Source organism: Neoarius graeffei, chromosome 4 (genome assembly GCF_027579695.1).
Source record: "Neoarius graeffei isolate fNeoGra1 chromosome 4, fNeoGra1.pri, whole genome shotgun sequence".
NCBI lineage: Eukaryota > Metazoa > Chordata > Actinopteri > Siluriformes > Ariidae > Neoarius > Neoarius graeffei.
In genome coordinates this window covers 8,797,203-8,823,776 of record NC_083572.1, presented here as the reverse complement: position 1 = coordinate 8,823,776, position 26,574 = coordinate 8,797,203, and the positions used below count along the sequence as shown (strand labels likewise).

The 26,574-nt window shown below is 41.8% G+C and overlaps 1 protein-coding gene across 3 annotated transcripts in view; it reads left to right on the top strand.

Annotated features, from left to right (window-relative positions):
* acvr2ab (activin A receptor type 2Ab) overlaps positions 1-26,574 on the top strand; it is a 95,336-nt gene that overhangs the window by 12,223 nt on the left and 56,539 nt on the right. The window lies entirely within an intron of this gene.

Here is a 26,574-nt window from a genome sequence, read left to right as displayed (position 1 = left end):
AGGTGGACGAGCTCACGGGTGCATGTTGCATTCTGTTGTCTTTTTGATAAATTTTATTTAAAATTAGTCATCAGTTCATCATTTCTGACCAACAGGTTGATGCTCAAACCTTTGTCATATTTATATCTTCTTTCGGCTTTCCACTGTCGATTGAAAACCAGGCTTTCGTCTAAACGGGGGAACAGGGGCGCTGCGCCCTCTTACTCTCGGCGTGCGCCCCCTTACCGACTCCGTGAAAACATCCCAGCAACACTACGTGACAATGTATCTGATCATCAAATACGTTATAATTGCTCCAAAAATATTCCAATCATAGTAGATACACCGCCAGACGGTGCAAAAACAATCCGAATTGGCGTTTTCCAGACTGAGGCGCCATGTTTAGTTGTTTACTTGTCGCGGCTGCTCTCGCGAGATTTGACATGGGTTACATACAAGGTCAGCTGACTTGTAGAGCGAGATTTCTCGAGACTGAATGACCTTTCACCCACCAGCGCGGGAGCTTCTGACAGAAGTAGTTCACGAGTTGTTTTTGTTGACACTTGGGCATTTAAAGATGTCATCCCGCGGCACGAAGCAGAAGAAAGCCAAAGACTGTCCGGGGCAGAAGACGATTACTTCTTTCTTTTTCAATGTTGACAGACAATTTGTTACAATTTCCCTCTCAGCCTCAGAATGTCCCATTGGAGCATTTTTCAAAGGCTTTGCACGGCGGGGGGGGGACAACCGGCACCATCCCCCCCCCGCTTCGCTCCCTCGCCATGGTGAGCGCCCTCATACTAAATTTTTCTAGAAAAAACCCTGGAAAACAATGTGTAGATTTTTTTTCCTTCCTTCCTTCCTTCCTTCCTTCCTTCCAGTTAATGAGTGAATTCACCAGTTGCTCCAGGAAACCAACAAGATAAACGATGTCCACGCTGAAGTTCGTTTATGGCGGTTTTCTTGCCGTCTTCATGATCGTTGTGTCAGTTGTGAACATCAACCCGAAAAATTCTCCTTCTCTCATCATTCATGTGGTGCTTCAGTCAATGCAGTGTTCCTGCATCGCTCCGCGACAGACCTTAAGCCTAGGTCACAACCGGACGTACGATTTTTTGGCAGTGCGATTTTTGGCGTTTCCCAAATCGCTGCGTTTTTTTTTTTTTTCATGGAGAAAGACGCACGTTGGCTGCAAGTTTGTCTTGCAACCTGAAAAAAACGTAAGCGCCCATAGAGTTTGACATGACAAAGAACCTCTGCGGCCAGTCTACGGCTCAAAAATCAGCACGTCACACGCGTGCCCTCCGTGCATTTCTTGCGTTTTTTGCACGTAGACCGGCCGTAGGAGCACGTACGGCCGGTTGTGACTGAGGCTTTAACCGCACGATCAGGGCCGCGCTTTACACTTGTGCTCGTTACAGCACATCCCATAATATGAGAACTCTGTTACCATGGTGCAAGAAAGAAGGAGGAGTGACTCGTTTTCTGTTAAACTCCATATTCGTTATGTTCGATTATACTAGTTCTCGATTCTGATTGGTCAGAAGGTTGTTGATTCAGACCCCGTCCACACGTAGCCGGGTATCTGCTAAATCGAAGATATTTTTCTACGTTTTGGCCCGTCATCCACATGAAAACACATCAAAAACGAATATTTAAAAAAAACTCCGGGCAAAGTGAAGATTTTTGAAAACTCCGTGTATGCCTTTTCGTGTAGACAGAGATAACCGGAGTTTTGCGTTTTAGAACGTCACAATCAGCGCCAAAAAAAATAACAAATCTGCCCTGACGTCAAACGTGCAACCTTTGTTTACTGCAGAAGCCAGATTAAGCATGGACAAAGAGTAATGGATCGGAGTAGTGCCTTGAAAGCGTTAATTATTGTGCAGGTGCTATTTGCATGTTTAATTTTAGAAGAACTACTGCTCCAAAAACAGGGTCAATATGTCCACATATTTTGCTTTGACAAGATTCCCAATCAACGTTTTCTTGCGTCTTTTGAAGTTTATACTCCAAAATTGTGTTTAGAAGCAATTCTGTCTCAGAGTCTGTCCAGACGAACGAGCTTGGCGCCATGTTTTATATTTAGGCGGAAGTGACGCCAACAGAGGGCTATTCTGATGTGATTAGGGGGTAGGATTTGGGGAAATTTTCGGTTTTAAAAATACCAGGCTACGTGTGTACATGGCCTAAGTTTCTAGAACGACGGCTCTGACAGTAGTTCCAGGTGGTTTATAGGAATGTTGTGCCACATGCGCTGTGGAAATGTTTATTGAGCCTTTGTAGAAGTCTCCAGTATTGATGCTTTTTAACTTTAAAGGTACAATAGTCCCCCCCCCGGTTTGTTTTTTTTAAATCGCTTACTTACAAATAACCTGGAAGATGTGACGGTGTATCAGAGACGTTGTGGCTGTTTTTAAAAAAAAAAAGAGCTGGGGAGAAGGGTGATATTCCAAGGGGGGGACCTCGGAGTTTCTGAGATTCAAGTCATAACTTTGAGGGAAAAAAAACCTCGCATATTCTGAGATTTAAAAAGGCACAAATTTGAGAAGTTTTGTTTCATCAAGGAAGTACAGTGGGGAAAATAAGTATTTGATAGACTACAGATTTTGCAAGTTTTCCCACTTACAAAGAATGGAGAGGTCTGTAATCTTTATCGTAGGTACACTTCAACTGTGAGAGAATCTAAAAAAAAAAAAATCCAGAAAATCACATTGTATGATTTTTAAATAATTAATTTGCATTTTATTGCATGAAATAAGTATTTGATACAATAGAAAAACAGAAGTTAATATTTGGTATAGATACCTTTGTTTACAATTACAGAGGTCAGACGTTTCCTGTAGTTCTTGACCAGGTTTGCGCGCACTGCAGCAGGGATTTTGGCCCACTCCTCCATACAGATCTTCTCCAGATCTTTCAGGTTTCGTGGCTGTCGCTGGGCGACACAGAGTTTCAGCTCTCTCCAAAGATTTTCTATTGGGTTTAGGTCTGGAGACTGGCTAGGCCACTCCAGGACCTTGAAATGCTTCTTACGGAGCCACTCCTTCGTTGCCCTGGCTGTGTGTTTCGGGTCATTGTCATGCTGGAAGACCCAGCCACGACCCATCTTCAGTGCTCTTACTGAGGGAAGGAGGTTGTTGCCCAAAATCTCACGATACATGGCCCCATCCATCCTCTCCTCAATATGGTGCAGTCATCCTGTCCCCTTTGCAGAAAAGCACCCCCAAAGTATGATGTTTCTACCCCCATGCTTCACGGTTGGGATGGTGTTCTTGGGGTTGTATTCTTCCTCCTCCTTCCTCCAAACACAGCGAGTGGAGTTTATACCAAAAAGCTCTATTTTGGTCTCATCTGACCACATGACCTTCTCTCATGCCTCCTCTGGATCATCCAGATGGTCATTGGCAAACTTCAGATGGGCCTGGACATGTGCTGGCTTGAGCAGGGGGACCTTGCGTGCACTGCAGGATTTTAATCCATGACGGCGTAGTGGGTTACTAATGGTCATCTTTGAGACTGTGGTCCCAGCTCTCTTCAGATCATTGACCAGGTCCTCCCGTGTAGTTCTGGGCTGATCCGTCACCTTTCTCGTGATCGTTGACACTCCACGAGGCGAGATCTTGCATGGAGCCCCAGATTGAGAGAGATTGACAGTCATCTTGAGTTTCTTCCATTTTCTAATAATTGCGCCAACAGTTGTTGCCTTCTCACCAAGCTGTCTCACCTCTTGTCCTGTAGCCCATCCCAGCTTTGTACAGGTCTACAATTTTGCCCATGGTGGAGAGGTTGGAGTCTGATTGTGTGAACAGGTGTTTTTTTTATACAGGGAACGAGTTCAAACAGGTGCAGTTAGGTAATGAGTGGAGAATAGGAGGGCTTCTTAAAGAAAAACTAACAGGTCTGTGAGCGCCAGAATTCTTGCTGGTTAGTAGGTGATCAAATACTTATTTCATGCAATAAAATGCAAATTAATTATTTAAAAATCATACAATGTGTTTGTCTAGGTTTTTTTTTTATAAAGATTGTCTCACAGTTGAAGTGTACCTATGATAAAAATTACAGAACTCTCCATTCTTTGTAAGTGGGGAAAACTTGCCAAATCGGCAGTGTATCAAGTACAATGTACAGTGGGGAAAGTAAGTTTCACTTTGTAAGGTTGGATCAGCATAATTGCACCATGGATGCCACGGCTGAGCTGAGAGTTCTACGAAATACAGACTTTCCTCCTCAATCGCATAATATAAAGGACTGCATTTCCCAGAATGCACTGCAGCCAGGAAGCATGTGATTTGTGCTTCCTGGATGCAACAGGAGATGTTTGTTTGTTTGTATAAAGCACACAGCTTTGTTTATCCCTTTCCTTTTTTGCAATTTAACACTTGTAACTTCAACTTTAATCTCAGGAGTCCCCCCCGTCCCCCCCCCCAAAAAAATATTACACCCCCTCCCGGCTCGTGCTCTCGCACACTCTCTCTCTCGTTGTCGGGGTTCTAGTTTTAGATTCATGACCTGGTGTTGGATGGACAAAGCCCTCAGATGTGACCTCATCTGAAGCTAATAGAAATGCAAAGTCTGGAAAAAGCAGGGCAAAAATATGCCTCACAGCTCCAAAGACACGACATGATGCGCACACATCCAGAAAACCTCCATCACAATCTGCTTTGCTGTAGAGTCGTGATGGAGGTTATTGTGATTGAACCTGGTATGTGTGCGGATGAGTTTTGATTTTCATCCTTACAGAGGACTGATGCTCTGCTTCACCCTGACCTTCACCTTTTAAGGGCTCCTCTCTAGTCAGCTCGGCATTCAATAAATCATCCAACAGGAGCCGATTACTGCGTGTGTGTGTGTGTGACAGTCATCGTCAGGGACTGTGTCCTGTATGGTGTATGATAGCAGGAATGTAAATAAATAAATAATTGTAAGCAAGATATGGAACAGTTTCAGACTTTACTAGGCATATCGGACGCTCACTGGCCGTGCTATGAAAATTGTCCATGCAGACGCTCATCTAAGTTTCCAAATCTGTCATTGCTTAACTCCAGCACAGTACTGAGACTCTCCTCATAAAGGTCCTCAATGACCTACACCTAGCTGTTGACACACCATGTAAGTGTCTTCATTTTACTTGACCTTACAGTTGCTTTCGACACTCTGTCACAATTACCTCTTATCTCGTCTGGAAACATGACTTGGCATCATTGGCACACCGCTTTCCTGGTTTAAATCATACCTTGCAGCAAGAGAACAGTTGGTTTCTGTTGGTAATTTTAGGTCCCCCAGTTCACCCTCTCCCATGGTGTTCCTCAGGGCTCTGCCCTAGGACCTTTTACTTTTCATTATTTACATCCTTCCCCCTTGGCAGCATATTATGCCAACATGGCCTAAATTTCCACTGCTATGTTGATGATACTCAAATTTACATCCGTACTAAGCCCTCTCACACCCTACCACCCTCCAACTTGGTTGATTGTCTCAGTGCTGCCAGTACCTGGATGACCCATAACTTTCTCAAGCTAAATCAAGATAAGGCAGAAGCCATTCCTGATATCCTATGTAAACTGGCACATCTATAATTATCCGTTCCTGGTTATTTCACCATTACCTTTGCTGAAGTTAAAAAAAAAAAAAGTCACAGTTGATTCTACACTCTCCTTTGACTCCTATCAAAAATATTACCAAAACAGCTTTCTTCCACCTGAAAAACATCTCCGAACTTCATTCCTCTCTCACCTTATCTGCTGCTGAGACACTCGTCCATGCATTTATTACTTACAGGTTGGACTATTGTAATGCCCTACTCTTTGGAGTCTCTGCAAAGAGAATTAACCAGCTACAGTATGTCCAAAACTCTGCTGCAAGGGTGCTCACCCGGACCAGATCATGGGATTGCATCACTCCCATCCTCCAGCGCTTACACTGGCTCCCGGTCCAATATCGCATCAATACAAAATCATTCTACTTGTTTACAAATCGCTCCATAATCTGGCCCCTTCCTATCTGTCAAACCATCGAACTCCATACAGACCATCTCGCACCCTGCGCTCCACTGATGCTCATCTGCTAGTTATCCCCCCTTTTCGACTTTGCTCCATGGGTGACGGGGCCTTCAGTGTGGCCGGTCCGAAACTCTGGAGTGCCCTTCCGCTCGCACTGCACCAATGCACAACACTGTCCACTTTCAAAACTCTGCTGAAAACGTACACCTTCAGAATCGCTTTCCCGACTGCCTCTTAACTGCTCCCATTGCTTCAGAAAATTGCCTTTTCTGTATTCTGTAGTTTTACTCTTATCTTTGGACCGTCCACCCTCTTTCTTTCGCTCTTTCTTTCGCTCCTTGGTACCCTTTTCTTGTATGCCTTTTTTTGTTACATAGTTCTGTCTGTGTACCTGTTTTTCCTTGAGTGTGTAGTGTTATTGTTGTATACTGTTCTGGGATTTTAAAGTGTACGGTGTTCTTGGGTCCTTTGAAAGGCACTTCTAAGTAAAATGTATTATATTATGATTATAACCCTTGAATATTTTCTATCTCGAATACCATCATTAAAAAGCTTATCTCTGCTTTCCAAAGAAACGTATCTGGTTAAGATCTATTCAGTGCTGGTACAACAGAGTTCGCTCTTTGTTTACATGATGTCAGGAAACTGTTGGTGCTTTTCTTTTTGAGTCACAGGAAAGCGGTCTCTCTCTCTCTCTCTCTCTCTCTCTCTCTCTCTCTCTCTCTCCCCCCCCGATGGGTTTCTCACTGGATTACTCATGAATATCAATCAGAGAACTTTTATAGCGATGTTCTTTCGCTCTCACTGTTTCTGATGAAGTATTCAGCAAAATTTTCCCGTCTGCTAGTTTTGATGTTATGATTCACGGGAGACTTTGAAGTGAGTTTTCATAGCTTTACCTACTTATTTTTTTCAACTCAAAATGATTGCTGTAAATAACTATTTTAGAATATAACTGGAGTCGTTTTGATGAAAAATATTGAGATCTTGGTTGTCGGCATGAGATTTAAAAAAAAAAACAGAAGTCAGAAACGCAAGTGTCAATTTCAGTTCAGTTAATGTGAATTTTTTATTGGATGTGGATCAGACAGTTTTGTTTTTTGTTTTTTTTTCTCGAGTTTCGCTTTGAAAGCTGTGAATATTATAATTTATATTCTTTCATATAAACACTAGTAGGCCCTGCTTTTGAGAAATACAAAGGCCTAGAGATCACAAAGAGATTAGAAATGATCTTTTATTACTTTGAGGATACAGATTTAATGTTTTACCTAATTAGCATAATACTAATTAAATATTAATTTTTCAAACATTGAGTATACAATCATCTCTGCTCCTGCCAATTTCCATGTAAATATCTTGGAAAAATAAAGTTATTAAGAAACATTTGATCTCATTGGTTAATGAAGCCCATTTTGGACCATGTGATCCTCAGACAGAATATTACGGCAGTTTTCTAAAAATTTAGCCGTGATCTCTCAAGAACGGATAAACATTTTAATTCTGTAAAAAGTATGATGTTCTGCATTCAATTGAATTCAATGCGACAATGCAATTCAATTTTCAAGCAATTTGGATTGAATTTGAATTTTCACCTGTATGCCTAACTTTACTGCCACAAGCACAGGGAGAGAACACACTGTGTGTGTGTGTGTGGTGGTTTTTTTTTTTTTTTTTTTTACCTGTTTGTTTTTTATCTTTTTAGAGTTTTGACAGATGATTTCTCACACATTGTGGTCTGAGTGTTGGAGATTTCATCTTGTGTGTCACTTCTTCTTTCCTGATTATTTTATCCCCTGCCCAAACGAAGTTTGTGAGGGATATAGAAATGGGTTACGTCCGTCCGGTCACGTTTTAGTTTCCGGGCTATATCTTTAAATCTACTGAAGATATCTTCATGAAACTTCGTATACATATTAAGCAACATATGAACTGGTGCCTTTTACTATTTTGGATTTTTTTTTTTTTTTAAGTATTTTTCAAATTTTTCCATAAAAATTAGATTTTGACTTGGTTTCTAAGAGCAGTGTTTGTTTCCGGAGCATATATACAAAACTATTCATGATATGGATTTGAAACTTGGTATGCATGTTAACAAGGTGATGTAGATGTGCCTTTTCATACAAAGAAATTTGAGAAATAAATTTTTCATGTTTCCATGGAAACAATTTTAGACTTGATCCCTCAGGTTAGTCTTGGGGTAGGGTTTGTTTCTGGAGCAGAACTTGAAAACTGAGTGGTGTGGTCTTGAAAGTTGGTATACGTGTTTAAGTAAGGTATATGTGCCTTTTGAGACTAAGAAATGTGAGATTTTAATTTTTAGCTCACCTGGACCAAAGGTCTGGTGGGTTTATGCCATGGGCTGCTGAGGTCAGTGTCAAGAGGTAGGGTTGGTTTCCTGCAGCAGAACTTGAAAAATGTGACAAATAATATCTTGAAACTTGGTATATAGCAGGGCTCAACATTTAAGGACTGCCTGATTGCCCGGGGCAAGTGGGATATGTGCCCGACCGGACAAGTGGACAAGTTGGAACGAGCGTATATTACGTGCTCGCACCACAAAAACTATTTTTGATCTTTTTATTTCAGTTCCTAAAAGCATCCTTCACTATGTATTCGCCATTCTGTCTTGGCTGTTTTCTTCATCTCGGTTTCATTTAGTGCTTCGCAGGTTATTTTATATATCCCCCCCCGCTGTTGTAGTATGGTACACGTACTGTTTATCGACCCCTTGTGCATGACGTCATGCATCACATAATTACAGCTGGGGTCAGACACCGTCTTTCATGCAAGCAAGGCTTAATCTGTCTTCAATATGGTTAATTTTTGTGCTGTTTTTGCTTGTTCAAACAGAGAAATGGATAAAAGGCATTACCGTCCCCCCGCTATCAAGAAAAATGTTAACAAATAGAAGCAAATGCTTCAAGAACAACGAGGAAATGAGCGGTTAAAGAATATGAAGAGAGGAACTCGGCCTGAAAACTCCAGAGAGATTCACGATTGTATTTAAAATGTATTTTACAAAAACAAAGTCAGAAGTGAGGATGGAAGAATTTAAGAATCTCGTTTAATTTTTTTCTGCTCGCATTCGAGTTAGCTCCTTCATGAAATTGTTGGCTTTTCTTAAAGGTGAAGCCACTTCCTGATTCGACACAGAAAACCCAGATTGGTTTCAAACAACTCGAGCATAAAAAAAAAACTCAACACGGAGTGACGTGTGCGATAAATCCTGAAAGAACAGAACAGATTAAGAGCAGAGAGAGCTGGAGCTTTGTTTCTGTTGTCAGAGGAACACAGTCCTGTGTGAAATATTATATATCGTGGTTTTTTTATTTTTTATTTTTTGTACCATCATCCATCTCTAGGTTTATTTAAAAAAAAAAACCCCGCGCTGCGTCATGATAGACCGGCTGCACTGATTCAGTTACAGGTTGCCAGGTCTGTATAAAACACCCACAACCTACACACTAAACAATTTTAAACTCAAACATTATCCTGTCTGTCATGATGCAGCGTGGGGTGTGTTTTTATTTATTTATTTATTAAAAATTAATCTAGAGGTGGATGATGTTACAAAAAAACTGATACATAAATATTCTCAAACACAATACTGTTCAAAAGTCTTGGCACCCTATCTTTTCATGCAAACTTTGGCATAGATTTCTATTTTATGATTTCTACATTATCAAGTAATGAACCTACAGTCTGAGAGAGTTCTACACACACACTGAACTTTACAACAGCTGCATGCATGTGAAATAGAAATAAATCAATGCAGGCAGGAAAAACTATTGTGGATAAAAATTTGTCTGTTACAAGAAAACGTAACCAATAACCAAACTTCAACTCAATGTTGTATTTTTTTTTTTTTTTAATTAAGATGTTGCAATTCACAACTAATTCTATGGTTTTCCTAAAAAAAAAAAAAACTCAAAATGGGGGGGCAAGTCATAATACTGGGGGAGGACGCAAGTGGAAATTAACCTTTAATAGTTGAAAAGTTAATGTCGAGCCCTGTATAGTTGGCATATAGGGCAGGGGATATAGATAACTGTCTTTATCATGACAAAGAAAAAAATCAGATTTATTTAAACTCTCGTTTTGAATTGCTGGAGCAGCATTCAAAATGTTTGATGTCTCACAGCAAAGATAGAAGCATTTGCAAGGTGTGCAGTCAAGCAAAACTAACTTGGAGTCAGGAATTTGGAAGTAAATCACATACTTTTTATTTATTTTTTTTAAAACACAGGTGCAGCTGTGGTGAAATTAAAAAATTTTTTTTAAGCAAAATGAATTTCATTGAGCGGCAATAACGCCGCTGACACGGAGTGATTAATGCAGTTGTAGTTCTGACAGGTGTGAGTAAATGCAATTCCACTGATCATGGCAGGAAGATTAATGGGTGACGGTTATGATGGCATATTTGCCTAGAATGTAACTGCAGAACAGGTGTAGCGGTGCTCTACAGAGCGAGCGTTTTGTTTCGGATCGCCACTTTATCAGCTGCATTCAGTCCTCTTCTGTCCAAGCCAACAGCAAGATTGTGAAAACAGTTCCTCTGACAGTAATGACGGAGAGTCACTCGATTTCCTAGCAGATGGGAAGCATGAACATATAAAAGTACTCTCCTTTTATATCTGAAGAAAGAGCGAGGGAAAGTGTGCTGCGGCACGTTGCAGCTGTTTCACTTAATCATCGCGAGTTTGACTTCGCATCACACTGACACTTGGAGTCAAAAGGCCGATTCACAAGCTGCTTTTTTTTCTTCTTTTTTTCCCTTGTCGCAAACAGATGTGCTGTCTCAGCTCGTGTAACAAAAACGGTCATGTCCGTGCTGCTGAGGTTTTCAATTGGTTGCTTGAGTGTGATGTAAAAACTGCAGAGAAATCGTTTATTTTTTTTGTTCTATCCCAAGGTGGAGCTTGTCCAGCTCCAGCATGCTGCCAATCCCATTCTTTTTTTTTTTACTCTTTTACAAAGTGTCAACTTGCATAAAAGAATAGAACTTACAACAGGCTTGCTCAGTAAATTTAATACACATTAAGGAGGAAGAGGAGTGTGTCACCATGTTCTCGTTGTTCTACACGCCTGATAAAGTTTTTGGTGTTTATTGCCTTGACAAAGTTGGTGAAGCCGTTGGTCAGCGTTTGAGCTACGAACTGTGATGCTTTCTCAATATATTGTCTGGGTGTTGTCGTCGTCGTCCCCCCCCCCCCCAAAAAAAAAATCAGGTTTGTGACACAGTCGATGTGTAGTGCAACAAGTGTGTGTGTGTGTGTGAGGGGAAAGAGAGAGGTTGGCATCATGGCCGTAGCCAACTATGAGGCCCCCGAGGGCCGGACCTCGGTCATTTTTAAGAGCTGAAAATACATTTGTACGCTAAATATTCAACTGGATAAAAAAATAAAGAATAACATTTAAAACATCTCCGTAAAAAGTGCATTGTTAATTATGTTAAACGTTGATTCTGTCTTCTGTGTCTGTTTCGTGCATGTGGCTCTGAGACCAAGAACACAAAAACGAATGAGTGTGTGACTTGGGGGAGGAACGCAGTGCAGGAGACATGGGGGTTTTTCATGGTAACCATCAGCACACTTTCATGAAGCTGTTAGATTTACGTTTTCGAAGCAGCACAGTTTTGTTCTCATTGTTTGGGCCAGATCAAACCATTAAACAAGCTTAAATTATTATTACTCTTGCTACATGCATGATTTTTTTTTTCTTCAAAACTGATGATATTCAGTTCAAACACCATTAAAAGTAATTTCAGGAATAGATCTCTTGTGTGACGTGTAATTTACCCCTCTCGTTTAAATATGTCGGAAGTTTTTCGGCATGTGCTTTGCGCGCGCGTCACAGACCTTGATTTTTAAATGCTGGCTACGGCCCTGGTTGGCATCACTAACTGCTGGAGAGGGTGAGATTAATGGCTTAAGGTGTTATGATAGTACACAGCGAGTGTGAGGTTGAGTGGCAAATGGATGACTATAGTGTGTGATTGATTGAGTAAATGAAGCTGTTTCCTGTCCACAAAGCCTCAGGTTCAATGTTTAAGGCGGTGTGACGGGGGGGGAGAAACCTACTGAGAGGGGCACACAGAGAAAAGTAGACATGTATGCAGAGAAATGGAGATAAAGTGGTGCAGAACATTGAGAGAGAGTGAGAAAAAGAGAGGGAGAAATGGATGGGAGAGAGAAGAAGAGATGGAGGGAGAGACAGTCACACAGTTTCTGGGTGTTGAAAGCAAAAGTATGGATGTGTTGGAAATTGTTTCCTGATTGAGAGCTTCATTTGCAAGGTATGTGTTGTGGTTTTTTTTTTTTTTCTCTTCCCCCTCTTCTCTTTCTTCACTGGACTACACGCGTGTGCTGCTCTCCACACTTCTCCTTTTTTATTATCTCTTTCCCCCCCCCCAAAGCATATAATGCAGGGGGATATAGCTATCGCTCTGTCCGTCTGTAAACATTTTAGTTTCCCAACTATTAGGATTTTTTTTTTCACAAAACCTGACTGTTATGTTAAGTGACTAGAGGAGTTGTGCATTTTGGGATTTCTGTTTTTTTTTTTTTTTTAAATATAATTTTTCCATGGCAACCAATTAAACTTTGGAAAATTTGGAGTGGGGTTCATGTGGGGGCCACGGGGGATAAGTCATCCCCTGAGGACTCTTGTTCCATTAGGATGACATTTTAGAAAATTTTTGAAGACTTCTTTTGAGATTTTTTTTTTTTTTTTCTCATTATGTTGCCATGGTTTTGTTTGTGCCTTTTTTGCTGCCACAGTGTTCAGGGACGTTTCTGCCATCAGCTCAGAAGCCACATCAGAATGTGTTTTTTTTTGTTTGTTTGTTTGTTTGTTTTTTCTTTCTTCCTTCCCTTTGACGTTTTCCAAAAAAGTGAATGTTTTTGTCCTTTTTCTGCTCTCAATTCACAGCGAGTAGTGAATTCATTTTGGTTTTGAATTTGGCTATTTTGAAGGGTGTTTCTGTTGCTATTGCACAGAATAATTATGCAGATGAATCAAAATCTCAATATTTCATCTTGTGAAATGATGAATTTTAATTGAATTGAATTAAATTAACTCGCGCGCGTGCACACCTTCACCTGCTTCAGGGACCGTTGCACTATTTTAAGAACTTGACTGGAAGTTTTAACTTGTATTGCACATTGAAAATGCCACATTTTATTATTGTTTTTATTCTGTTTGTTTCTGTACACCGTTTTTGAGTAGAGCTCCCACAATTTCATTGTACCCCACTGTGCAATGACGACAAAAGGCTATTCTATTTATATTGTTCTTACAGTACCAGTCAAAAGTTTGTACACGCCTACTTGACTCATTCATAGGTCTTTCTATATTGTGACTGTATTGTGCAAACGGCGCGCTTTTCGGTGCATTCTGCTTTTTCCCCGGCATTTTGGGCGACTTGTGTAATTCGTGCAGATCCGAAGAGGGTTTTTTTTGTTTTTTTTTTTTGGGGGGGGGGGGGGGGTTGCTCTCCGGTAATCCACTCTGGTAGTAATGATAGACCCGAGTACTGTGCAGACCATACAACATTTGGTTCCCCCTGGTGGATATATGGAACCATTGACAGCAGAGATAGTAAGATTGACAGTGTAGCTGCTGGCTAGCCTGGGAAATCCCATGCTGCTTTGCACAATCGTTCCGATCTGAAAAGACAGCATGGAAACTATGGTCTAAAGGCTTGCCTGAGTTAGGGAGCCAATCAGAGAGTGGGGAGGGGTGGAAAGACGGTGATGCATACTACTCGACAAACGGAAGCTTGTAGTTTATTTGGGACTGTTTACAGATCACATTTAACATGGCGGCGAGCGATACGAACCAAACTTTCGATCAAGCTTTAGACACTGTTCTGAATAGTTTAGAGTGAAAGTTTGTTTTAAAAAAAGAACAGTGTTTGGCGTTGCAGTCTTTCTTCGTCGCTCTAACTACGTCACCGGGTACAACTGCCATGATTGGCCATGGGCTACGTATACGCCAAATGATAGACATTCGCAACGTCCAATAAACGGCCGTTGACAATCGTAAACCACACCTCCCCTACGAGAAATTCAATAGGCGGATTCCAGACCATATTTCACTTGTGATATGGTCTGGTGTTAACCAGACTAGCTGCTGGCTGCTATTATAATATTCAACAGCGTTCCGTTACAAACTGCTAGCTGCTACACTGTCAGTGGATGGAACCGATGGCTGGGCAATCTGGTTGCTAAGGAACATGACTCACGGGCTTTTTCTCAGATAGGTGTGTTCATTTATCAACTTGCTGAATTTCATCTACTAGTGTGTATTTCTTTGGAGCCTCGGTGACTGGGAGTAAACGATCAGCGTTGAAGTGGAAGTCATTTACTCGTCTACAATCAAAGCGTAAGTGTTAAAATAATTGTGTGTATATATAAACTTTGTTTCTCGTAACCTAGCCTCCTTCATCTAACCATATTAGCCATGACCTATCCTTGGGGTAAAAAACGCCTGAAAAACGTAATGTTATTTGAGGAGTTGCATGATGACTGTATATGTTCTCAACGTAGTGTCTACTAGGGTTGGGCGGTATTACGGTAAGAAGGTATCCCGAGGTATCCAAAAGTACCAACGGTATCGGTCTCATTACCGTCATTTTAAAAAAATATATATCTAAATAAATATGGAGTACATGAGGTCATAATATAAAATAATAAATTGAAAATCATCCCGAATAACTGTGTGATCGTATTTTCACTAATTCTATCAATTTCCTAAAGAAGTTTTCATCGCGTGCAGGGTTGTTTATGTCGTTACCATGGCAACCCTGCGTGACATTTTGGAGTCTGACAGAAAGCTTCGCAAGAGACTGAGCCCGGGGGTGTCATGGCTCAGATGGCTAAGGCACCGTACCATAAATCCGGGGACCCGGGTTCGATTCCGACCCGAGGTTATTTCCCGATCCCGTCTCTCTCTCCCCCGCTCATTTCCTGTCTCTCTATACTGTCCTATCTAAAAAAAAAAAAAAAAGAGACTGAGACCGCGGTTGAAAGATGGCAAGTCAAGATAACGAGTTAGTGGCAAAAAAAAAAACATCGGCAGTGTGGCAGCATTTTGGTTTCAAACCAAACGAAAAGGAAGAGCCAGCAATAATGTAAATGACCGTGCAAAATCGAAAAAAATCTAATATGTCCCCTAAGGCACACCATAGCCTGGGGTACTCCACTTCCACGAGATCTCTCCAATGAGTTGTGTTTTGAGTAGGTTACATGAGTAACAACAAGGTAAAATAATATAACGTATGACATTTGGGATGTGGGTAATAAACGTTTGAAATGTCATCTACTGAAGAAACGGAAGAAAACATCGTAGCGTAAACTGTTCGGTTTCTGGTGGGAATTAGCAATGCGCTTGCTATCTTTGTTGGGTGTGTTAAACCGTATGGATTTAAGTGGAATAATTGTAAGGAGTTATGTGATCAAGACAACGTTTTAAGCAAGGTAAGGCCATTTGATTATTAATTTCCTCGCCATGGCATGACGTGGGCCCATATGATTTTGCCTTGTGCAGCTATCACGCATTTGAATTAGGTTCGCCTCATTTGCGCTGAAGAATATGGTTTATCGCGCAGTCTAAACGGACTTGGGTGTTGGTTGATTCTTTTTCTTTTTTTTATTTCCCATGCTTGAAAGGGTATGATCCTGCTCATCGTGTACTTTTTTTTGATGGAGTAGGTGAAATAGTGCTGCAAATGGCGTTTCAACGCAGACATGTGTAAACGACAGTTGAATGCTATTTTCAAGATGAAGGAAGAGTTGCGTGATGCTTTGAAATATCTCTTAATCCATTCATCAATGCACAAAATTCGCTTTGCTGCTTAATCCATACCACAATGCACACAATTCGCTATGCTGCTTTTAAATAGTACATTTGAGGCATAGGCGCACGTTACACAGTAGGCCGAAACAAAATATTTTTTTTTTCTCGGTAATACCGTATACCCCGGGAAAACACAGACGGTTTAAAGGTATCAAAATTTGGATACCGCCCAACCCTAGTGTCTACATGGGTTAATGACTATTGTTTTTGTTCCTAGATAATATTTAAGTGCCGTAATACCGTTCTATACGTGCAAGAATTGGTCTTATTAAAGCTTGTGGCTGTCTGGCTTAGTTAAAATGCTAACCGTTAGGCACCCGACGAGCTGCTATTTTAGAACATCGAGTGATCAAATGCAGCGGTCTCAAAAGTAGCCGGTCACCGGCGGCAAATCACCGTCTGTGGCTTGTTATGCCGCCGGCTATTGTCAGTCGAGTCACAAAATTTAATATTAAATATTTCTGACGGCAAAAAAAGTTGTGAACGTAAATTACCCCCATAGTCTCCAAAATTTCTGTGGGAAACACTGGCGTGCATAACAACGCTAATCAAGCTTAAGCTAGACGACCCGCCTCAAATACCCGTCCCGGGTAAATGTTATCCCAATTTTAGATGACCTGTTCCAAACCATCCCGCCCCATGAAAAATTCGTACTTGCGATCTCTCTCTCTCATATATACCTGCACGCTTTGCCGCTGGCAGACATTTTACCATTTTGCACCCTACTGTAAATTATTTGTACCCTGCTATTCTCCCAAACTTTGAAGCCCCTGCAAATGGTAATGTGTAACCCATGTGTGTGTTATGAGTTCGTGGTGCATACATCCATCCGTGGTAGCCACAACATTAGTCACTTAGGCTGTCTAAATTAAGCAAAAACATTGGCGAATTTCGCCTCCTTTCAAAGTCAATGAAAGCGAAGCGAAATTCGTTTGTGTCGGGATGGACCGTAATGAAGTCTGACTGATATTTTGTGGGGGGGGGGTCCGCGTTGCCACGCTACCTCACTCTTTTTTGACCATGGTTGCGTTTGCATCCCTGCAGAGTATAGAGTCCCAGTAGTCTTCATTTTTGTCAGCATGGGCCCTGGCAAACTCTAGGCGGGCTTTTTTGTGCCTGGGCTTTAGGAGAAGCTTCTTTCGTGGATGCATATCATTCCTCTGCAGCGTACACCGTATTGTCACGGGAAATAGTCACCCCAGTTTGGCTTTCTACTTCTTTAGATAACTGCAGTGAACTCGCATGCCGATTTTCTTCAACCCTTCTCATCAGAAGACGCTCCTGTCGAGGTGTTAACTTTCGTGGACGACCTGGACGTCTCTGTGAGATGGCTGCAGTTCCATCTTTCTTAAATTTTTGTACCACTTTTGCTACAGTATTCTGACTGATAAGTAAAGCTTTGCTGATCTTCTTGTAGCCTTCACCTTTGTGGTGAAAAGAAATGATTTTCTTTGGGGAATTCTGAAGAGACAAGTTGAGCATCGCTCTCCATCCAGCATCCAGTCACTAAAAGAGGTCGTTGTTGAAGAATGAAAAAAGATTGATGTTGCAAAATGTCGCCAACTTGTTCATTCCATGCCTAGAAGACTTGGTGCTGTCATTAAAAATCATGGAGGCCATACAAAGTACTAGATGTAGTAGTTTTTGTTGTGGGGTGTACTCATTTTTGCACTGCCCTCATTTTGAGTAAAACTGAAAAATGTGTAATCTAAGATTTATATTATTAACCTTACTTTCACGTTATAAGTTAAACAGATGTTATATTCAAGTTTGTCTTGTCAACTTTTTGGAAATTGTGTTCATTGAGATATTGTTTAAAATGTTACTTTTCAAAGGGGGTGTACTCATTTATTGTGTGTGTGTATAGCGCGCACACAGCCAATGATTTTCAGTTTCAAAATCTGGCTTTTTCCGTTTCAATTCTGTTTCGTAATTTCAGTTCAAAATTGTTCTGTTTGGCTCCAATTTAGTAATTCTGGCTGGCATAATTTTACTTGGGTTTCAAAGTATTGCATCTCTAGACACAAATGGTCCTTTGCATGATGAAGTCATTCATGAAAAGATATATAATAAAACAATTACACTGACAGTAGGCCGATAAATTGCATTAATAAAAAAAATTAAGTGGGTTCACAGATTGAGACAACTCAAAATACTTGACTTGACATACTGATAACAGATAAATCAAGAAACTAGGTTCACTGTTAACGAAAAACCCATCTCATATATAATATCTCAATATAATATTGAGAGTACTGATAAATTAATAGGGATAAATTAATATTCAGTAACACTTACTGAGCCTGTAATACAATACTCATAACTGACTGTTTAAAAAATATTACTCTATATCCATCTTTTTTTAGTACACCACAAACTCGATGTTTCCTAACAAAACACAGAAAACACACTCAAACAGACTAGAATAGTTTAACTTCGATTGTAATGACAGATCTGCAAGGAACATTCAGGACTATCATTGAGCGCTCTCCGAGTACCTAGAAACGCTGCTCGATGTCTCCATTACGATAGAGCATCATAAGTTGTTTAGTGTTGGTTTCCGTGAGACTGAATCTTCTGTCATTTTAGATGTTTATACATGGAAAAGGAGCGCTCAACGTCCACACTCGCCATATGGCGTCCTTGGCCACCAGAGCATTTGTTTCTTTTTCGCGGTCGCCATTCTGGTTGCGACGCGGGGAGCGAATCTGTAAAGAAGCAGCTCATTAGCTGGCTAAGTGTGCCACAAGCCAATCACAATCACCGACAAAGCTGCCGTGACCGGAAAGGGATGTCTGCTTGGGTGTTCGCAGCAGTTACACTTTGACATGCGAGCAATGTTAAAAAAAAAAAATGAATACAAGCGCAGATGTCCTAAAAACATTTCCAAAAATTCCGTTTGGCAGTCAAAAATCCGTTTCGCAATAAAAATTCTGTAATTTCCGTCCGTTTTCTGCGATCGTGGAAAATCATTGGCCCTACACACACACTTGATCTAACTTCATGAAAAATATCGTTTAAAGTCCAGCACCTAAAAAAAAAAACCGACCAAACTGCATATCTGTCCAGAGATAGTAATTAAAAATTTTTTGATTGGTCACAGTGGTGAGAGGAGCGCGGATAATGGTAGAAATGTTGGCTGAAAACTTTCTGGTTGTTGTATTGAGCCGTTTTGAGATCAAGGATGTCTCCGTAAAAGCTTTACTTGCTGAGCTGACTTTCTGCGCCGTTTCCGGAATGTTCTCCTGACCGCTGGTGTGTTTTTACAGAACCGAAATCCTGTGTATGTATATCAACTTGCACCCTGGAAGTCTTTCGAAATACCAAAATTGCGCACTCGAAACCGTCTCTGTAAATATTTTATTTTAAAAGGCATTTCCGAATTCCGAGGTTTTGTCATCAGTGTGTATGTATTTGCACGCTAAACTCTCAAACAAAGGAACATGTTAATTCTGCACATTCTAGGCTTAATCCGTGCGCACTCGCACATTTTTCAGGAAGGCCATCTCCTGCGGTTTTGTGTTTCAGTTCTGCTGATTCTCCCAGCTCCTAATGAAATGGACGTGTGCTTTTTAAGCTCGCTTTTGTACCAGGATTCGCACAGCGCCCACTAAATTATCCTGCTTAACCGTCCAGGTCCTTAAACCTTTTCCCCTGACCGCGTTGACTCCGTGCCAGGCCGCGTTAAAACCTCCTCTGGTTTCTTAAAGAGGCGTGTAGTGCTGTGTTCTGCTACGGTACACCGGAGGAATGAATGCTATGTGCAGCTCGAGGGCCTCGAAGGGCACCGAGCAGGAACGCCGAGAGCTATTGAGGGTACAGTAGAGGGGCAGATCTCAAAGCACGAATGAATGTGGTGCAGGGAGACGGTCGGCGTTTAGGTTTACGGCACACCGTTAGCACCGAGGATGAAGTACGAGCTTGTTATTTAACGGTGCGGTTTTGTTGCTCGGGACACTATATTTTAACCAAGTGCATGTTGTGTTCATCGTGTTTACAAGAGGATTCCACGTGAACAAGCATCACAAGCCAAAAGTTCCCCACCAGGCCCAGTTTGAGATGCAGCGATTTATGTATTTCAGTGTATCAGAGCTTTTTAAAGGTTTGATTTGCTGCCTGTGTTTGGATTTGAGTCTTTGGTATCTGGTGTTACGGCATCAGTGTTGAGATTTGAGTGTTTTGCAGTGTTTAGATTTGGGAATGTGGTGTCAGGCAAACAGAAATAGTGTTGAGACTACGTTTGAGTACAGTATCAGCGTTTCGATTTGGATTTGTGGTGTGTTGGATAGGTTATCAGTTTTTTAGATTTGGGTCTGTGGGGTTTTGGATACATTCTTGGTGTTTTAGATTCGGTTATGTGGTGTTTTGGAAAGGTTATCGGTGTTTTGGATTTGGGTCTATGGGGTTTTGGATAGATTTCCAGTGTTTTTGGATTCGGTTATGTGGTGGTTTGGATACATTATCGGTGTTTTAGATTTGGGTTTGTGGTGTTTTGGCAATGTTGCCAGTGTCTTTAGATTTGGTTCGGTGGTGTTTTGGATATGTTGTCAGTGTTTCTGGGTATGTTTGATACGTTCTCAGTGGTTTTAGATTTGGCGATGTGGTGTTTGATACGTTATCGGTGTTTAGATTTGGGTATTTGTCAGCCATTGTACAGTTTCCGCGTTCAGATTTGGGTGTCTGGTGTCGTTTGTAGCGTATCAGGTTAGGTTTGTGTATTTGGTGTTGGTTGTACAGTATCGGTGTTTAGATTTGGGTATTTGGTTTCGTGCATGCACTGTTGGTGTTTGGAGTACGGTTTCAGTTAGGGTGTTTTGTGGCGGGACAGCTGCCGCTCTGCAGTGTAATTGAAGTGGAGACTGATAGGCTGTGCTACATTCCAGCCTGGATTAAGAGATCAGATTCTGCGGCCGTGTTCTGCTTTTTACTGGCCCTGTGGAAAGAGTGCTGCCTTTCAGTCCCCCCCCCCCTCGAGTTTCTGAAAGTGATGAGCATTGAGGGGTTTCTCTTGGTGGGTCACGGTGTTGACTTGATCTGTGCATACATTATTGGATCCGGTGAAGAGAATATTTAGTTTCAGGATGTGTCCGAATCGAGGCACTCCTTGTTCCTATTCTTGTCAACCAGCGTTTAAGAGCATATGACATGTTCCTTCAGGGAATGACGAGATGCTTTCGCTTTTTCCCCCCTTCATGCCCTCTTATTCTATTAAGGAGCCGCATGGACATCGCCCGTTTCCTTCTGAGATGCATTTGAGAATGCGCCGCGACAAAGAGTTGATTTAATACACGGCTTTCTCAAGATGTTCGGCCTAACATTCCTGATTAGGACACAAAATATTTTGATTAAGATAAAGTAGGAAATATTTTCCTTCCCTTCATTGTTTTCTTGAATTGGTCATTTTCATTTGGAACACACTCTTATCCAGAGTGGCTTCCAGAAGCCATTTACTGGCCGGTCTCTCCGGAGCTGCCTGGGTTAAGTGCTTCCCTTAAGGGCACAATAACAGCAGCAGGATGCTATCAATCAGCATCGAACTCATGACGTTCTGGGTCAGGGCCAGGTTCCTTGGCTTCAGGTCTACTGCCATTCGTGTAGTAAAACGGCGGAGCCGTTATCCAGTTATTAACGTGGCATCAGTGTGGTCAGCTGATCATGTGGAGGTGAAGCAAGGCATAAAATCGGATGGAGATACAGGTCAAGAACTTCAGTTATTTGGAGGTCGACATCAAACTCAAAATGGAGCCACAATATGGGAAGAAGGTACATATTTCAGAAACCGCTGATCGCCTGGGATTTTCACCAACGTCTACACATTGAGGGAGAGGTTTTTTTTTTTTGGTTTTTTTTTAAACGTTTGAGTTAGGTGACCTTTCTGTGCTGAGAAACACCTTAGTGTTGAGGGAGAGAAAGCTCAAAGGAGAATGGCCAGACTAACTGGTTCGAGCTGATGGGGAGGCTATGGTAACTCAAATCACCACTCTTTGCATCCTTGATGAGCTGAAAAGCATCTCCATATACATCAAACCTTGAGGCAGATGGCCAACAACAGCAGAGAACCACATCGGTTTCAGCCAAGAGCCAGAATCTGAAGCTACAACATTAAACGTAGCTGTGAACCGATAAAATGAGCACAGGACGGTGTCATGGGAGAGAAAAAGTTAGTGTTTGGAAATTGTGTTGATATAAGAGGAATAAAAGACTTGATCAACTTCAGGGTGGTAACAGGAACTCTTCTCGTCTGGCCACGTCCCATCCCGTTGTTGCTGCTGTTATTTTCCTGTAATGGCACAGGACGCGTCGTGTTGTATTACACACATGGCTACTTAAACATTTTAACAGAGTTGATTTGCATTTCCAGGCAAACAAACCATTAAAATGGTCTGATTTTGTTCATGAATGAACGTGTGATTTTGTCCACAGCTGCTTTTAGGTCTCTGAAGTCTTCAGGCTTCTGATCGGATGTAGTGTAACGCATGGCTTTGCTAGTGCTGTGTGTTATAGTGAAGCAGCGGTCATGTGTGTGTATAGCTGAGGTTGAAGGACATTTAAAGAGAGAAACACTTGTGCTGAAGTGTTTTTTTTTTTTTTTTTTTTAAATACCCCCCCGCCCGCTCTGGGGGGGTGGGGAGTACTGGTTAACCTCTGTCAGTCAGTCCATCCGTATCTCTGTCCATCCGAAACGCCCTTTTTCTTAGCAACCACAAATCGTAGCCACTTGGTACCGAGCTTCAGCTTGGGGTTCTATACCGTGTATACCGTTTTCAGGTCTGTCGCGCAGCAACTTCCTGTTTACCGACTGAATGTATTTCCAAAACAGACAGGGTGGATTTAGAAAGTTTTCGTAACACTTTTCTCGGCAGCTACAAATCACAGCTGCGTGATATTTGGTACCGAGCTTCAGCTTGGGATTCTATACCATGGATACTGTTTTCAGGTCTGTCGCACATCGACTTCCTGTTTACTGACTGAATGTATTTACAAAACCTATAGGGTGGATTTTGATACTATTATTTTGAAAGAGCTGGGGAGAACACTGCTCTTTACATGTTTCAGGGGTAATTATTTGTTGAAGTCAACATTTTATGATATGGTGGGGTTTTTTCTTTTTTTTTTGGTCCCCTCCTGGAATGTCTTTGTAAATCTAAAGTGCGACTCTGAGTCTGAATGGAGGTCTTTGGAGCTTGTTGAATTATTGAGTGTGGTCAAAGATGTCTGTCAGCAGAAACCTTAAACAGCTCCGAGACTCCTCGTCCCCTCTCCACTAGTTGTCGTAATACAACCCCCACCTCTCTCTCTCTCTCCCTCCTGCTTTTTGCCTTTTTCCTCTGTCTCCATTTCTGTCTGAGAGAAAATATAAAGAAAAACTGAAATCGAACACACTTTCAGCAGTTCACACAGTGACGGTTTTAACTGGAGGTGACGTCAAACTGGTCGAGTTGGAGGCGAGTAGTGTTTCTGTAACGCTGATGTTTATTCAAGTCCCTATTAAACGACTCTACACTCAGTGGGCATCCCGTATTTTATTTTGGTTGGGGTGTGTGAGTGGTTTAATGGCTGAGTCAAATTGGCTTATTTTGGCTTTTTGACTGACAGAAGGCCCAAAATGATATCAAGCTGTCACTGAAAGGTGCGTTTTTTTTTTTTTTTTTCTTTTTCTCTCTTTCTCCCAGCTGCTGTGCTTTGCTTTAATAAGAGCCAGGCCTCAGTTCTCTCGCACTCTCGATGCCAGGACAGCATAATTGGAGCTGAATGCAGGTGTAATTCCTCTGCTGACAGTTTCAGTATCTCTGTTCAGATCCTCGTGTATAAATTAGGAATGTAAAAACACAGAAGCTTCCAAGATCTGATTTTGTTTCCTTGGAAGACAGCAGGTTTTTTTTTTTTTTTGCTTTTGGTGTTACATCTTTTTGTGCGTCATGACATAAATGTGAAGTTTATCTTTACATACAATACCTAAAGAAATGCCCAAATACTGTATGACGAACATGTCTGATTTCACTTGTAATAGCACAATTCTGTCTAGATATTTTTGATGTTTTTTGTCTCCTGGTAGACTCTGTCGCCTCAGTTTTATGTTCGTCAGTCATATTTGTTCCATTCACACTTGCAGCACCAAAAGATGTACTGTGCCCAAAGGTTTATGGACACCTGACCATCTCGGTTGTATTTGCCTGCTGAATGTCCTGTTCCTTTTTGCTGTAATAATAAGCTCCACTCTTCTGGGAAGGCTTTCCACGAGATTTTGGGGCGTGGCTGTCGGGATTTGTGATCGTTCAGTGACTAGAGCATAAGTGAGATCAGGCACTGACGTTTGGTGAGGAGGTTCAGTCAGCGTACCAGTTCATTTCAAAGATGTTCTGTACAGGACACTCGTTCATCCGTTCGAACCTTGGCAGATCATGTTTTCATTGACCTCGCTTTGTGCACAAGGGCATTGTCATTTCATTGTCGCTATGTTCTTTCTTGGAGTATTCTCATAAATAATCCTGTTAACATCCCATGAACCGTGATAATTTCATCCTCTGCATGACGCTGTAATAGACTAGGAGTAAGGCATGATGTGGCATTCTGTTACAGGAAAATCATCAAGGATGCGATGGTGTGATGAGGCAGATTGCGATATCCCAAGAACTGGAAAGTCCTTTGTCTGAAAACTTGAAGTGCATATCATGGGTAAATTCGGGAGCAAGATCAATGTAATTCTCCTATTTTATATTAAACTTTGGTCAAATATCTGTAACATTCTGCATTCTCTGCAATTTTTTTTTTTTACTTTGCGCAATACCAGAAAAATTCAGTTGAAATCAAGCCATTTGAGGCGAATTGGTCCGCCTCTGAAAAAATTTGGCGTTTGAATTTCCCGGGAAACGTTGATTTTCGTGACGTTGCGTGCGGGACGCCTCCCTCTGAATCCTACGTCAGCGCTGGTTTGTTTATGAGAAAACGACCTGGTGGTTTTCTGCAAATTTCTTCAACGTTATCGCGTAATTATTAAAATGGTTAACAGATGTATCGTAGGAGGGTGTAGCAACACCAATCTTGATGGGATTAGTACTCATCGTTTTCCAAAAGACCAGACAACGAGAGAGAAATGGGAGCGCTTGGTCTACACAGGCTGTGCACTGAAACTGTGCAAAGCTCTCACAACCTGCTGGTGATTCTGCAGATAACATCACAAATCTGGCTCGACTCTCTTGGGATTTTTCCAAACGCGTTTTATTTTATTTTTTTCTGCTGTAGACAGATGGCCTTGTGCGAAATTACCCTTCTGGAGGAGTGTGTAAAGGGACATACTTTTCATATTAAAAAAAAAAAAAACGAAATTGGTCCAGAATATGCACTTTAAAAGGGCTGAATCACCCTTCCCAGAATCCTGTTTGTCGTTTTAAAAGCACGTGATCGTGACTCTGCTCGCTCTCTGTGCAGAAAAACTTGTGCAAATTCACTGTTGGTGATCCTTTAAAGAAAAACCTTCAAAGTTTTTCTTCATGCGCCTGTTGTACATCGAAGTTTTGAACAGAATAGGCCTGATTATTTTCCCACGAGACAGCCGAAGCCGATTCTGGTCAGTTACGTTGGAATAACCGTGCGGAAATGGAAAGAATGGAAAATATAACTACTTTGACAAGATTTCTTCAATTTCACGTTAGGGCTTTTCAAACCAAAATGGTGACTCGCTAATGTGGCGCAGAGGCTTCTGGGAAGGGTGAGACAGCCCCTTTAAAGGAGCAGCTCAATGAGCATCTTTTGGCCCTTTTCCACTAACCTTTTTCAGCTCACTTCAGCCCGACAAGGCTCGCGTTTCGACTACCTCAGAGCAGCACGACTCAGCTCGCTTCAGCCCTACTCAGCACCCAAAACTCGCACAGTTTTGGAGTGGGGCTGAAGCAGGCCAAACCGAGCCGAGTGGGGCTAGGGGCGTGAGGAGACACTCCCCTGTGCACTGATTGGTGAGGAGGAGTGTCCTCACATGCCCCCACACGCCCCGCGAGCACGCTGGGATCTGTAAACCCGGAAGAAGAATTACGAGAATTTCTGAAGCCTTATGCGCCTCGCCTCATCTATACGCTCTTGCCAGTATCTGTTGGCGTTGTCAGTGACAACAAGCCGCAGCACCAAGACCAGCAACACTAACGACTCCATGTCCTCCATGTTTATTGTTTACTATCCAGGTCGTGAGACTACCGCTTAAAAGGTCGCTGATGTCACTGTTTGTGCCGCCTAACGACATCACGTGACGTCCACCCATTTTCGCTAACTCCACCCAATGTGTCCACCCACTTCCAGCCAGCACGGTTCAGCGCGGTTGTAGTCGAAATGCAACTCCAACAGCCCCACTCAGCTCGACTCAGCCCGACTCAGCACCGCACGGCTCAGCCCAACTCAGCCGCATTGGTAGTGGAAAAGCGGCATTTGACAGAAAGCGTCGTCGTTTCAGTGGCAACAAGGTTTTATTTGTTAAACATTAACACTTGCTGTAATGTATTCTTTCTTTTTGCTGCTTGATGGCCTTTCACACAACACTCACTCTCCTTCAGGGAAATGTAACCCTGTCCTTCGCAACAGAAGCACGACGTGCTTTAAAATATTTAATGCCAAGCTTTGACAAGAGCCATACCTGTCACTTCCTCATCTACAGAGTGTACAGAGGGAGGAAAAATACACGTGTGGCAACTCTGTCCCTGTTTCTTGCCTCGCTTTAAGCTATAACAAGTCACAAGTGTGCAGGTGT